Here is a 13,998-nt window from a genome sequence, read left to right on the forward strand (position 1 = left end):
GGTTTTTTCCTTATATTTCTTTTATCGCCGATTCTGCGGAGAACCTCCTCGTTCCTGACCCTTTCAGTCCACCTATTTTTTAAAATTCTTCTGCAGCACCATACCTACAGTGCTTCGATTCTCTTCTGTTTAGGCTTTTTCGCAGTCCATGTTTCACTACCGTAAAATGCTGTGCTGCAAACGTACATTCTCAGAAATTTCTTCCTCTAATTAAGGCTTATATTTGATAGTAGCACTTCTCTTGACCTTGAATGCCCTCTTTTGCAGGCATAGCCAGCTTTTTATGTCCTCTTTGTTCTGTCCATCATGGGTTATTTTGCTTCCTAGGTAGGATAATTCCTCATCTTCATCTACTTCTGATGTTAAATCTGTCGCTGTTCTCGTTTCTGCTACTTCTCATTACTTTCGTCTTTCTTCGGTTTACTCTCAATCTGTATGCTATGCAAATTAGACTGCTCATTCCGTTCAGAATATCCGGTAATTCTTGACTTTCACTGAGGATAGTAATGTCATTAGCGAATGTTATCAGTTATATCCTTCCACCTTGAATTTTAATTCCACCTTTCTTTTATTTCCATCATTACTTCTTCGATGTATAGACAGGGACGAAGTACTACATCCCTGTCTTACGCCCTTCTTCGTCCGAGCACTTCGTTCTTGGTCTCCCACTCTTATTCCTCCCTCTTGATTCTTGTACACATTCAATATAACCTATATTTTTCTCAGAATTTCGAATATCTTGCATCAATTCACACAGTCGATCGCTTTTTCCACGTCGACAAATTCTATGAATGTGTCTTACCTTTTCTTCAGGCTTGTATCCATTATCAACCGCAACGCCAGAGTAGCCTCTCTCGTGCCATTACTTTTCCTAAAGAAACTGATCATTTAACACTTTACGCCGATAATTAAAGGAAATTGGTGTCTGCTTTTCAAGGACGACGTCACTAAAGTGGACCCAAAAATGCTCATTGGTCGCTTCAGTCTTCTCATTTTGGGAGCTGAGACCTATACAATTTAGGATAGGTCAGCTTTGTGAGAGTCTGGTGCCCAATCTGAGATGTGCCAGGAAAAGTTTTATGTCTGACAATGCGTGTTTGCTATTGGTGTTTTGCTTTTGACGGTGACTGTTGCGTAATCAATTGTAAGATATATTATACTACAGGACGATATAAATATTTATATACACTCCTGGAAATGGAAAAAAGAACACATTGACACCGGTGTGTCAGACCCATTATACTTGCTCCAGACACTGCGAGAGGGCTGTACAAGCAATGATCACACGCACGGCACAGCGGACACACCAGGAACCGCGGTGTTGGCCGTCGAATGGCGCTAGCTGCGCAGCATTTGTGCACCGCCGCCGTCAGTGTCAGCCAGTTTGCCGTGGCATACGGAGCTCCATCGCAGTCTTTAACACTGGTAGCATGCCGCGACAGCGTGGACGTGAACCGTATGTGCAGTTGACGTACTTTGAGCGAGGGCGTATAGTGGGCATGCGGGAGGCCGGGTGGACGTACCGCCGAATTGCTCAACACGTGGGGCGTGAGGTCTCCACAGTACATCGATGTTGTCGCCAGTGGTCGGCGGAAGGTGCACGTGCCCGTCGACCTGGGACCGGACCGCAGCGACGCACGGATGCACGCCAAGACTGTAGGATCGTACGCAGTGCCGTAGGGGACCGCACCGCCACTTCCCAGCAAATTAGGGACACTGTTGCTCCTGGGGTATCGGCGAGGACAGGACCATTCGCAACCGTCTCCATGAAGCTGGGCTACGGCCCCGCACACCGTTAGGCCGTCTTCCGCTCACGCCCCAACATCGTGCAGCCCGCCTCCAGTGGTGTCGCGACAGGCGTGAATGGAGGGACGAATGGAGACGTGTCGTCTTCAGCGATGAGAGTCGCTTCTGCCTTGGTGCCAATGATGGTCGTATGCGTGTTTGGCGCCGTGCAGGTGAGCGCCACAATCAGGACTGCATACGACCGAGGCACACAGGGCCAACACCCGGCATCATGGTGTGGGGAGCGATCTCCTACACTGGCCGTACACCTCTGGTGATCGTCGAGGGGACACTGAATAGTGCACGGTACATCCAAACCCATCGTTCTACCATTCCTAGACCGGCAAGGTAACTTGCTGTTCCAACAGGACAATGCACGTCCGCATGTATCCCGTGCCACCCAACGTGCTCTAGAAGGTGTAAGTCAACTACCCTGGCCAGCAAGATCTCCGGATCTGTCCCCCGTTGAGCATGTTTGGGACTGGATGAAGCGTCGTCTCACGCGGTCTGCACGTCCAGCACGAACGCTGGTCCAACTGAGGCGCCAGGTGGAAATGGCATGGCAAGCCGTTTCACAGGACTACATCCAGCATCTCTACGATCGTCTCCATGGGAGAATAGCAGCCTGCATTGCTGCAAAAGGTGGATATACACTGTACTAGTGCCGACATTGTGTAGGCTCTGTTGCCTGTGTCTATGTGCCTGTGGTTCTGTCAGTGTGATCATGTGATGTATCTGACCCCAGGAATGTGTCAATAAAGTTTCCCCTTCCTGGGACAATGAATTCATGGTGTTCTTATTTCAATTTCCAGGAGTGTAGTAGTCAGTACGTGCAGTATTAAGATGTGTTGATTTGTTTCCGTTTTTTATAGCACTTTATGAAGGGACAACGTAGCCCCGAAAAATATCGTGATACGTATGTAGACTGAAGGGGCGATTGAAAATTGCAAGTGCGTTAGTCGCTAAGCCACCGTGGCACAGCGGTTCACATAACTGTACGGATTACCCTGACACGCCCCCTTCCTCGATCGAATTTCCCTGTTACCACGAATAGAATTGCCGAGGCTCTCCATGTTCTGGAACAGCACCTCAGCATCTAACGTAAATGGGGGATCCAGCCAGAAACCCAGGCGCAGGTACTTATACAAATGAAATGACACAACTTCAGATTTTACTGGTCTCAAACAGATATGATTTTATGTATACACGCTGAAGCACCGAGGGAAAATTTGTACCAAGACCAGGAATCGAACCCGGATCTCCAGCGTAGGCAGGTGTGTTAGCCACTAAGCCACCAACTGGGGCGGCAGTGAGAATTTGGATCGAGGAGCAAGGCGCCAGGGTACTTTAAAAATGAACACAAACAGTCTCGACTGCAAAAACTTGTAATTTTGTGGCAACCAGTTTAGGTCACTTTTTGACCATCTTCAGACCTCATACCATTGTGCTGGGCGTTGGCGGTGAATCGAGCGGGTGTTAAAACTCCACGAATGTCAACAACGGATAGCATAAAATAAATGCTTTTTGCAGTCGAGACTGTTTGTGTTCATTTTTAAAGTAAAGTTATTAGTACTTTCTCATGAGGCAGTTGTACGATGACTTCACAACAGACATTACTCTTCTGTATTATTATGTGGAGATTATTCGCGAAAATGGCAGGGAGCCAGATGGAACGGTGTAGGAACTGAAGCGGTTTATACAAAGTGTTAAGTATTATATGGTAAACCCCTGGGGAATGGGTAAAAGACTTAAAAAGTGGAAAAAAGTTCATGCATAGACCTTCCTAGTTAGACACTTTTTTGGTGTCATATGTTTGCTTCGTTTCTGTCTTTTTGTTTTCAAGTTTACAGCTTAGTTCTATAGGCGTTTTTTTCGTTTCAAATATTGTTTGTTTTGGGAAGTGTTAAGTGGCTGGCTCTGAGTACTATGCGACTGAACTGCTGAGGTCATCAGTCGCCTAGAACTTAGAACTAATTAAACCTAACTAACCTAAGGACATCACACACATCCATGCCCGAGGCAGGATTCGAACCTGCGACCGTAGCGGTCGCTCGGCTCCAGACTGCAGCGCCCAGAACCGCACGGCCACTACGGCCGGCCAAGTGTTAAGTCAAACCCTTCATATGTTTCTCTTGGTTGTCACACTAGAAATAAATAAATGCATCCTTCTAGTATTAGGAACAGAATCAGTAGTGAAGGCTTATTCTACAGTTCTTATTCGACCAGTGTTTCGTGTGTACTGAACCTTATTCCCCTACCAGGAATCGAATTGGTTATTTCCGTGAGGGGTGATACCAAAAAAGCTTACTGGAGACTGACTGTTGTGTCTGACTTCCCGTCGGGGTGTGATGCCTCCTCGGCCGTGTTGTTGTTGGACTAGTGTGTACTGTACGTTTCTGGTTAAAATCTGTTGTAATCAGTCCGTGGAGAAATGCATCTGACGTATGGACCTGTTGCCGGCAAAGCGTCTGAAGTCAAACTTTTGTAAACTGAAATATTTTTAACAGACATTTACAAAGTAATAAGGCCTTTCAAAGAATATGTGAACGTCTTATAGATACAGGCACAAGAGGTCATTTCATTGCGAAAGACTAGTGTTAGACCAGCTGACTGAGTGTCTCATCACATTGGGGATAACAATGGCAGCAACACCATGAGAGAAATAATAGAGAATGTGAGTCATATGACGATGTGGAAACTGTTACGAGAGCAACTGCTTTATCCAGACCATCTTTAGATATTGCAAAGTTTTGTTGAAACACATTTTCAGTCCAGAAAAGCTTTTTGTACTCGGTTACTGAGAATGTGCGTTCACAACCAACAGTTTCGGTCTACCATATTATTCACTGACGAAGCAAAGTTTACCAGGAATGGAGTGCAGAATTTTCACAACACTCATGTATGGGCGGATGTGAAGCCTTCTCCACTTAACTTGACATCAACAACAGCTTAGTATTAATGTAATGGCTGGTATCATTGGAGACAGATGAACTGGACCTTTCGTTTTCCATAGAACACTGACTGGAGCATCTCACAGTGAATTTTTACTGGAACGTTTCAATGTTTTTCTGGAAGAAGTTCCACTACGCTTCATTCCAAACATGTGGTCCACGCACGATGGGACACCATCTCAATTTTCTTTGCAAGCAGGAACAATCTTAAATCAGCGTTTCCCAAATAAACGGCTCTAGGGGCAATAACTATTTGCTCTACTCGATCTGCTGTTCTCAATAAATTTGATTTTTATCTTTGAGAACATTTAAAGGACATAATGTATTCAAGAGAAATTGCAAATTTTGAAATTTCTCGCCAGTGCGTTCAAGGAGGATTTCAGCAGATGCAGCAGACACCTGGGTAATCCATGATGCAGTGTTTAGAAGCTTCTGGCAGAGCTAATTGTACGCACATTGAGTATTTCATTTAACCATCAGAAGACAACTTTCTAAAAGAAAAGAAAAAATTCCTGCACAACCAAGAAGGAAACACAACCAAGAAGGAAACTTGAAAACCAAAAGACAGAAACGGAGCAAACACGTAACAACAAAAAAGTTACACTCTGTAATTAAAACAGTAAAGTGTCTGTAACTATGAAAATTAAAAAATGACCAATATGAGCTCTTTTGCTACCTTTTAAGTTCTCTATCCATTCCCCATACGTTTCCTGGACATTAGTTAACACACTGTATATTGTTGAGCAGTGTATTAGTAGAAAAAGATTTAAAGATGTGAGGCAGATTATTAAATCCTGGAGCCAAAATATTATCACAAAGTTATTGGAAACGAATTAAAAATGCGTTGACTCGTTTGTGGATGATTTGATGTATCCCTAATTATCAGGTTGCTGTCATGATGGGCATTCATTTACATACGGATTTTGTGCATAAGAACTTTGTGGTTGCACTTAGGTTTCCATTTATGTCAGCTTTCATAAGAAATTGTCTTATATGCCAAGGAAAGACGAAAAGTTCCATTTTAGTAACAGAAGTACATATTACTTTGAAAATAACAGCTCAGCGATACAGTACATTTTAATGTCTACAGCGACGTAATTCGTAATAAGACAGACGTGCAGGGTACTCCTAATTTTATTCGTGTCAAGTGGTGTTCTGCGCAGTACAGTAGACAGTGAAACATCTGGTTTTATTCCCTTAGCACGTACACTGTGATGACGATTAAGTTTACTGAACGTGATCCTGTACAATACGTGCACTGCGCATGATGATCAGGGATGAGAAATTGCCGTGTACTGTGATTTTTCAGGTACGACTGAGTCGACGTATGAGTCTAAAAAGCAGCTTCTGACACTGACTACGTAGTGATTTTGAGTGATCTGTTCACTTCACCTTTATCAAAGATAAGGAAAGCTATGTACTTCCTTCCAAAAATATTTAAATTTCCTTGAAATTTAATTCTCAAGTTTCGCGAATGTATTTATGCAGATTACATCGTTAGGCTAATGTTAAGAAACGTTAGATCTTACTCAAATGGTCGATGGTGGATATTCATTACTTCGTTCAATTTATTCGGTAGTGAGGGGGCTCCAGTAAGTCAATTAAATTCCATTGAAATCATCGCGGAAGATATATGTGGAAAGGAACTGCATAACTGTGATATTTACGTTTGGAAGTATGCTGCGTGTTTAGGAATCCCTCTAGTTGAATCAGCCAACTCTATCATTGTTTTGAATTCAGTGTTTAGGCTGTATTACGTAGCTACAAAGAAAGGGAAATTTCAGTTTAACACAATAACGAACCACAAAAAAATTATTGGGTAGGCATGTGATTCAAATCTACGTATCAACATTCTCTTATAGGTTTTCCGTGCTTTCCTTGAGAAATCCATGGTGTCGCTGTGATGGTTCCCTTACGAAGATCATGAACGATTCTTCCTCTGCCAGCTGGCGCTCAATCTGAAATGCTTCGTTAGAGACTGTTACGTTTGTTTCACAATGGGAATTGGTGTTCTTTCCATATATGTAGATGTACCAGAAACAGAAATCAAATACAGAGCCACGAAAAAAAGTTGCCCATCGGTACTTTATCGGGAATTTTTTTGCACGTATGTTTTTACGCTTATCATCCGGATCTATTAGGTTGATCACGGTATGTTACCCTTTCAGTTAGCTACATCTGACGTAAAGATAGAAGAAGCGATTTCACCGCAAATGTGCGTGATTTTCCTGTATAAAACGTAGCTGATCAGCGCTCTTTCGTGTGCCGGTGCTGCTCGGAAAAAATTCTAGTATTTTGTGTGCTCGATCTTGAACACTGCAAACAGATTTTCTGCGCAGTTTATGCTTTTGGGGCACGAATTATGAAAGCGGCTCACGTCCTATCCAGAGGATTAAGCTGTAGCGGCGACCATATTCGGATGTGGACGCTTGATCCGTATCTGACTGCGAAAAACGGCGGACAGCCTTCCAGCACCGTAGAATGTAATTTAATCGCCAAATAAGAACCGCTTTGCCCGACACGCTTTCATAAGCGACATGTCCCTTCCAAGCATGAGTTACGCTGGGAAAATTTCGACCCGCGTTAGCAACTTTCACTGTGTGCGTACAGCTAGCACACTGAGTCATCACCTCCCAGTAGCTGACAAGCGGGCTGGATGTTGTAAACCGACGAACACTTTTATATAGATTACATACTTTATTTCCATAGAAACAGAAGTACAACTTCAAACAGTCAATATCGCTATAGTACAGCATTTATAGCGAGGGACGGTCTCAGCAAACTACGTTTCCAAAATGTTCAAATGTGAGTGAAATCTTATGGGATTTAACTGCTGAGGTCATCAGTCCCTAAGCTTACACACTACTTAATCTAAATTATCCTATGGAAAAACACACACAACCATGCCCGAGGGGGAACTCGAACCTCCGCCGGGACCAGCCGCACAGTCCACGGCTGCAGCGCCTAAGACCGCTCGGCTAATCCCGCGCGGCAATCTACGTTTCCATCATCAGATCTTCCTCATTACATTTCACTGAATCTTGATCAGAAACGTACCATATCATATCTGAATATGCATTCATCAAGATTGAGTGAAATTTATAGTGGAAGATCAAGTGATACCAACATAGTTTGCTGAAATCGGTCGTCACAATAAAGGATGTACAACAGCGATCTTGGCTGTCTGAAGTTGTACTTATGCTTCTATATTAATGTAGATCTCTCGTTAAGCATATACGTATAATTGATTCCCCCCGCCCCCAAATAAAAAGGAAGGATGATCGTTTCCTGATTACCACGTTGCGATTATCAGGTTCGGCCCTCTCTGCAAAGTATTGGCTCTTTTATCTCTGTTGTAAGCGATTCCGCGAGAACATTATCGATCTGGAGATAACGGAGGAAGATGTAATGCAAGTGCTTATCAGTTGTCGTCGTTTTTCAGTTGGAAAACAAGATTTGAGAGAGTTATGCCCTTCATATTTAAGAAGTAGTTTCACATTATTTTAAGATGCTACATTCCACACTAGTTTTATCTAATTTGACTTTGTCTCCATTACTCAGTATGTGTCTTCCCAATATTTCATAATAAGAGACTAGTTAAATGAGGCACGGAAACACACATTGAATTCACATGCTCTAAGTATGTTATCGGAATTGACACAGTTTATCTTGCTTACATTTTCTTTGCGAGATAGTAAGTAACAAATTTGGTCAGTCTTTTGAGAGCTAGCCGCACATCACTGATCATAATGCCCAAAAAAGTTTGAATAAACACGAGTGGCGTTCAGTAACTAATGCAACACTTTTTTCCTTGGCCAATTTTGTTGAAATAATTTGTTGTGGGACATTGTGCAATATTCCCGCTTCAACTCCTGTAGTTTCATGAAGTTCTGATAGATGCCTTCAAAATGGCGTCTGTAACGCAGGTTCGTTCCAAGCAGTGAGCAGTCATTGAGGTTCTTTTGGCGTAAAACCAGAGCATTGCAGACCTTCATAAGCGCTTACAGAATGTCTCTGGCGAAATGACAGTGAACAAAAACACGGTGAGTCGTTGGGCGAGGCTCCTGTCATCATTGCAACAAGATCACCAAAACCTGTCCGATCTCCCATATGCCGCACACAGCTAAGAGTCCTGCAGTTTTGGAGCGTGATTACACTCACATTCCAGGTGTCGGCGGATCGCAAACGTACTTCTCCTTCTCCATGACAACGCAAGGCCTCTCGCAAGTCTACAGACCCAATAGGAGCTCACAAAACTAAATTGGACTGTTCTTTCTCATCCACCCTACAACCCGGATCTGGTACCTTCCGACTTTCAACTATTTAGCCCAATGACGCATGCGCTCTACGTGAAGCAATACTTGTGTGATAAGGAGGTTATTGACACAGCAAGACGTCGGTTTCGACGTCGACCAGTAGAGTAAGGCGAGCATTAAGGACCTTTCAGTTAGATAACGTAAGGCCGTCACACTGAACGGAGATTACGGTGAAGAATAGGATTTTGTCGCCAAAAGAGTGGGGAGTAATGTGGTGTATTGGAATCCTGAATAAAATCAACATGCTTTCAGCAAAAATTGTATTACTTTACTTACTGCACGTCCCTCGTAGAAGAAAATTAATCCAAGCAGTTTTTGTCGAACTTACGTCTCAAATACGATCTCCATGACATGCGCCACAGATGTACAGCATTCAAGGTTCAAAATATTTTCTTTAGCTTCAGACAGCACGTTTTGTGAGTATTCCTACTACATTCGTCGAAAGTGATGACTTGCTGAAACATTTTATGTGAATGTTTTTGTACTAATTAGCGATCCATACTATTGTTTTACTGTACTGAAGAGAAGCACAGTAAAGTAGGTTAGATTAAACACAATTTGATTCCACAGATTTTAGTGAAGAAATGCTTGATGCAGTAGAACACGTCATGAAACAACAAGACATACTACTTGTCTACAATAATAAAAAAGAGATATGTTACCATACCATCCACAGATCCTAAGTGAAATGTTCTTCATTGATGTGAAATAAGTAAAAAAAATCTTAAAACATACTTCCATTTAAGACGACCTGATTACAAAATTTTCACGAAAAGCGTAACTGACAAGTCACTGAAAGTTTGTCTTCCTAAAAAATGGACACCTTTGTGGGTGAAAGTAAGTGACTTTAAGTCTATATGAAGATTTTTCTTATTTCTTATATGAACTAAGCTGTCGGTTTGAGAAAGAGATATTTTGTTTATGGCAGATTTAATCAAGAGATAAATAGAAAGAGAAGGAATAGTTAGTATCTACAGATTCTTCAACAGTCCTTTACCGCACTTCAGCTCAAAAAAACAAAAAAATCGAGTTACTTTCTTTTCATCTCGGAAATCTTTAGCTTAGCTAGATGAGTTACCCAAAAAATGATCCCGTATGGCATTATCGAATAAAAGTAAACGAGGTTTTTTAATCACCCATGTCTGGTAGCTTTCGCATTCCAAATGAAAATTTGTACAGGCACTTTAGCAATGCTGTGGTATGCTCTTTCCAGATGAATTTATCATGGTTTAGCGCTGACAGAATCATCTATCTCCTTTTATTTTTTAATCCTTTTGACAACGCAAAGGAAACCAAATGCAGTATATAGGTTCCTTACACCAAAACAAGAAAACTGTTCATATGGTTATATTTGAAATTCCTTCGTTTTCGAGTTATTAATGGAACTTTATAAATTAGGTGAATGTAGCTCATCAACAAAAAGTCATAATAAATGCTCGAAGAGTCCTCATATTGCTTATAAACAATCATGCACTTGTCGAATCATGGACCATCGCTGCCTTTAATGCTCATTGACGGTATTTGCGAGCTTCCATGACACGTCAATGAAGAGTATCTGAATCTGGGTGGTCTCTGCATAGACCAGTTTTTTAAGGTGCCCACATAGATGATAATCCAAAGTACTGAGGCCGGGAGAATGTGCAGGCCATGGAAATGGTCCTCCTCTACCTTTCCACCTGTTATGGTAGATAAACAGCAAGTGTATCTCAACACCGATAATGAAATACGCTGGAGCTCCATCGTGCATAAAACACATGTTTCTTCTTATTTGCACACATCTTCTTGTAGGTCTTGGAGGGTGTTGTGAATAAAGTCCCTGTAGACAGCACCTGTAAGATGCGCTGAGAGAACGTATGCCCTACCAGACAGTCATCTACAATTCCAGCTCACATATTAATCTTAAAATGATGATGATTTCTATCCAGTACTGCAGAATGAGGATTGAGCTCGGCCCATATGTGTTGGTTTTGGAAATCTGTTGTTCCATCTCTTCAAGATTCCATCTCTTCCAAACGTTGCCTCGTCTGTAAACAAAACAGAAGAGACAAGCAACGGATTGGCAGACTGTGTAACAAACTATCGGCAAAAGTCCTCCCACTGTGGATGATTGGCTAGCGTAAGGCCCTGCACACTTTGAAGATGGCACAGTTACATGAGTTACTCGTGAAGTATCCTACATGCTAAACGTGGTGCTGTGCCAAATATCAGGGTCATTTTTCTTGCGGTGAAACCTGGCTCTTCTTCGAAAGCCTGTAAAATGTGCTGTTCTTGGTCAGGTCTCCCTCGATCAGTAGTCTGTGGTGCTATGGATCCTGCTTCAGCACTGAAGGTTGGATGAATCGGCTGTCTTCGGTCTGGAAATGCCATCTGATATATCTGTCCCCAATGTCTTTCGTACTGCCATACATAAAAACCATGTCTCCCTGCCACGGAATGAATATCATCCATACTCAAACGGAGCACTTTCAGTTAACACACTATCTGTATTACATGTATACTTTGACACGATGAAGACAATCGAATGACGAAAGTAATCAAGTCTCCCAGGCAACAAAACAGCATCTAGCATACAACGGGCCAAACGGGTACATAGATAAACGAAGTTGTTGGGTTTTACGTGGAAAGCTGTTGAACGTCAACTTCATTAAAAACGAAGGATTCTGGAAAATATGTTTGTATGAACATTTTTTCTTGTTTTAGTATAAGAAACGTGTGCTTAAAGTTAATAAAAATGTTTTTCGAAAGACTACCACTGACAGACCGAAAGAGGCTACAGCACTCTCAAAAGCTCTTGTGATTTTGTCGTAAAAAGTAGAAATAATAAAAGAACATAAAACAGTCAATCTGCGAGATAGTAAGAGTTGAGATCAAAAAGTAACGGGAATTTTTAAATTTCGCGGGCTTTATAAAAACGATTTTCAATTTTTTTATCTTGTTGGTACACATGTTCCTGATTTATGTTTGCTGTTTCAGCTGTTTTGAATATTTATTTTACTGTTGACAATCTAAAAGGTTTTGCGTGTGTTCGAGTGTTCGGCGAATTTTTACTTTCGAAAAAGACGGACCAAAGAATTTGCATTAAATTTTGTTTGAAAAAATAGAATAAAGTGCAGCACCGTATTCTGCGTCTGCAGTTCGTGGTCTAGTGGCTAGCATTCCTGCCTCTGGATCTCAGGGTTCCGGTTCGATTCCCGGCCGGGTTTTGGATTTTCTCTGTCCGGGGGACTGGTTGTTGGTGTTGCCTTCCTCATCACCATCATCATTCGTGACCAATTGGACTGTGAAAAAATTGGGACTTTGTACGGGCGCTGATGGCCCTGCAGTTGAGCACCCAAAAAAAAAAAAAAAAATCATCACGGTATTCTAAATCTTGATTGTGGCCATTGGAAAACGAGCTATGAGTAAGACATGAGTTTACGAGAGGCATGAAAGTTTCAAAGAGGGTCGAGAAGACGTTGAAGATGAAGACCGCCCTGGACCCCCTAGTACGTGTTACCGACGACAGAAGAAGTAAAGGAAATGGTTCTGGAAAATCACTATCAGAGTGGTTGCTGACGATGTTGGGATATCCTTTGGCTCATGGTATACCCGGGCCGCTGAAACATTGCACTTGACGTTTGCGTAATAAGTTGGCAGCGTAACAGAGTAACAAGTGAAGAACGATAGGCGCTAGGCGTTCAGCGTGGGGCGCCAACCAATCACAGCGCACTGAGCACTGCTGTCACTCACGTGCTGTGACGTCAAAGTTCCCGCGTTGCCGGCTTTGTTTAGTGATAGTGTATACAACGTGAATTGTATGTTGTTTACCGCGTGTTTTCGTTGTACTGTGTGCTATATCGTTGTGACTTTTGTTACGTTGAAAGTGCCACCGAAAAGACTTCGTTCACCTAGTGACAATCCTTTGCGTCGAGGAGTGCCGCTAAACAGCCAGGCACTGGAGTTGCTACGCCGACCTCGTGAGTTTTACGAGCAGGAGAAAAACTACGTAAGCATTCATGGACGGCCATCAATTCCTGCCGGTAAAGTGGTGGAACGTACGTCGAAAACTCTTGGAATTAGTGCAAGAATGCAAGAACCGTAGTAAGTAAGGGAGTAATACTACAAAACTTGGAAGATACTGAAGTGAGCCGTAATGATTCCGAGCTGTCTGGATCAAATAATACATTATTAACAACCCCGGGAAAGAAGAAAAAGCAGCCTAGTCCTGTCGCAGATTTAGATTCTTTCCAGACTGATGCAATTCGTAGGCATGTTTATGCTTACTACAGCAGAAAAGAGTATCCGACTGTAGCTAAGTTATTAGTCCCTTTAAAGAAAGTGAACTCCTCGGGGGTGGTAAAACATCACTAAAAATTGTGCTGAAAAATATGGGTTTCCGTTACAAAACGCTAGACGGACGCAAAGTATTGTTAGAGAGGGCACATATTGTTACCGGTCGTAGCATTTTCTAGCACAAAATTGTGGGCAGAGACATTCATTCCATAATTTGGCTAGACGAAACGTGTGTTAATGCCGGCGAAGCTGCCAGTAAATGCTGGACGCATAACACACCCAGCAGTAGCGGCCATCAGCCGACGGGAAGAGGAGCTAGATTAATTGTGGTCCATGCTGGCTCCTCCAGTGGTTTTGTCCCTGATGCACTTTTAGTTTTTAGATCAAAAAAGACTGGTGATTACTATGAAGATATGGATCACACACGATTTGTTGAGTGGTTCAGGAAACTTTTAAAACAATTTCCTGTCCCTACAACAATTGTAATGGACAATGCTCCATATCATTCGGTGATACAGAACAAAGCCCCAACCACAAATGATCGGAAAGAAGTTATGGTGCAGTGGTTACAGTCTCAAAATATTGCAGCGGATATGAGTAGGACAAAGGTTCTATTATATTCTCTTGTTAAAGAAAATAAGCCTACGACACTTGCATATGTAGTAGACAAAATT

General features: G+C 42.3%; 1 protein-coding gene across 1 annotated transcript in view; it reads left to right on the forward strand.

Moving 5' to 3' along the window:
* LOC126336930 (rap1 GTPase-activating protein 1) overlaps window positions 1–13,998 on the forward strand; it is an 824,097-nt gene that overhangs the window by 120,082 nt on the left and 690,017 nt on the right. The window lies entirely within an intron of this gene.

Source organism: Schistocerca gregaria, chromosome 2, assembly GCF_023897955.1.
Source record: "Schistocerca gregaria isolate iqSchGreg1 chromosome 2, iqSchGreg1.2, whole genome shotgun sequence".
Lineage (NCBI taxonomy): Eukaryota > Metazoa > Arthropoda > Insecta > Orthoptera > Acrididae > Schistocerca > Schistocerca gregaria.